Here is a 2,154-nt window from a genome sequence, read left to right as displayed (position 1 = left end):
AGAGCTCTGAAAATCAAGCTTCTTTTCAAAATGAATGATTATTTTTAGATTGTGAATGATATGATGAAGAAGGCTATAGTCTTTATTCTATGAATTTTTAAACCATTGTAGACTGGAAGATATATTCCCCCAAAGAGGTGTTACAAAGAAATAGGAGGCAAAGAGGTCTGATAACTATTGGAAGGGCTCCATGAGGTGACAGCGTGGCCAGGCTGAACCACATTTCCCAGAATCCCCTTTCTTTTGTTTCCAGTAGGAATGGGCCACTGAGGGAAGTGGGAGCTCTGGAGGGTGGACATAGAAGCCAGGTAGAAGCTCTCCATGTTGTTGCTGATCTATTGACTCCCCACAATGGCCTGAGAAAGTGGCCAAGCCTGTAGCAGCCTCATGTTCCCTGTGTCCTTTTTCAGCTTTCTTGACCCCTCAAGTAGGTTTTATGTGTTTGGCTCAGGAGGAAATGCCCTGGCTATCCACACTATCCGTGTTCCAGATCACAAGAACTGACACAGGATTCAGTCTGTGCTTGTGCGACTCTAGCTCATTTTTGTGGCTTCCCCCACCTTCACCTTCCATCCGTCTTCCCTTCCTCACTTCCTGCTCTGTAGACTTCAAGATCCAGGTCAAATCTCTGTGGTGTGCGTGTGTGTGTGTGTGAGAGAGAGTGAGAGTGAGAGAGAGAGAGAGAGAGAGATCAGGATTCATTCAGAGAAGCAGAACCACAGGGTACACAGTAGACCTTCCTTGTGCACAGGCTCTGCATCTGCAGGTTCAACCAACTGGGCATTGAAAATATTGAGTATGTACTGAGCATGGCAAGCCATTTTTTTTTACCATCATTATTACCTAAAGAATGCAGCACAATAGCTATTTACATCGTGTTTACATTGCATTACGTATTATAATCATCTAGAGATGGTTTTTAGCATACTAGAGGATGTGCATATATTATAGGCAAACGTTGTGTCATTTTATATAATGGATTTGAGCACCTGTGGATTTTAGTATCTGTAAGAGGCCTGGAACCAATCCCTCATGAATACTGCAAGATGATTGTAAATGTACATGGACACATGTATATTCATATAAGTATATACACAGATCTACGCATACACACATATATGTGCACGTGCATATACACATACCTGCATGTGCCTAGACATATGCATCACACACATATGCATATACATACACTTATGTGTAGGCACAGACATACATGTGTGTATATGTATATTCTATGGGTCTGAGACTCTAACTGAATCCTGACTGATTTGCCATCTGTATATGTCATACAGTATTGAGAGTTTGAGTTATGCTAATATTTGTTATTGTTTGTCATTGTTGAAATACATTCTTCACTTCATTTTGGGTGATCTGTATTAGTGAAAGTGCTCTTGTAGTGGTTTTCCAACCCTTCCCTTAAGAGACTACTTTAAGAGAGCTGCAATTGTGAAATCTGGGAAGAGTTCCAAGGCTCTTTCATTAACCTCTCTTCGCTCCATTTCTCTGCTGCTGTCCCTCTATTGACTGATCTACTTTATATCTACAGAAAGGAGATTATGCTTAAGAAAGTGGGTGGGGAAGCAACATCTTTATTTTTTCTATCATATGTATGTCTGAGTTTAAAGAAGAAAATCCAGAAGGAATTTGTCTAGTGATCAATACTGAGAACTTTGTCTGAAACTTGAAAATAAAACTTATGTTTAGTCTTGCACATGGGAAGTTGGCTCAAATCTCCCATAATTTCTTTTCCACTTTTATCTGATATTTGGGATGCAGGACACAGTTGGATTTAGGATTCCAGACTTGATGACCTGGTCCATCAACTCCACTGTTAACCTTATCACTCAGAAGAGGGGGTATTTGAAATTTTGTTGGTAGTTTATTCATATAGAAGCCAACCTAAGAGTGACCCAGCCTTCTCATCCAAATCAACATTGGCTCAGTGATGCTGACAGTAGCAAAAAATGGCTTGTGAATATGAGAGCAATTGCCTTAAGCCATAGGGAGCACAACTGCTCATTGTTGTAAACTGATGTGGTGCTCTGTCATTACTGTCATGCTAGTTATCCTGAGGTTTCCAACTGCTTTTAGGCCAGATGTGAAGGCATACTGAGCTCTATTTCATTTGGAGCTTCTTGAAAGCCAATCCAATTT

Source organism: Oryctolagus cuniculus, chromosome 6 (assembly GCF_964237555.1).
Source record: "Oryctolagus cuniculus chromosome 6, mOryCun1.1, whole genome shotgun sequence".
NCBI lineage: Eukaryota > Metazoa > Chordata > Mammalia > Lagomorpha > Leporidae > Oryctolagus > Oryctolagus cuniculus.
The sequence above is the reverse complement of the archived record's forward strand: the minus strand, read 5'-3'. Positions refer to the sequence as shown.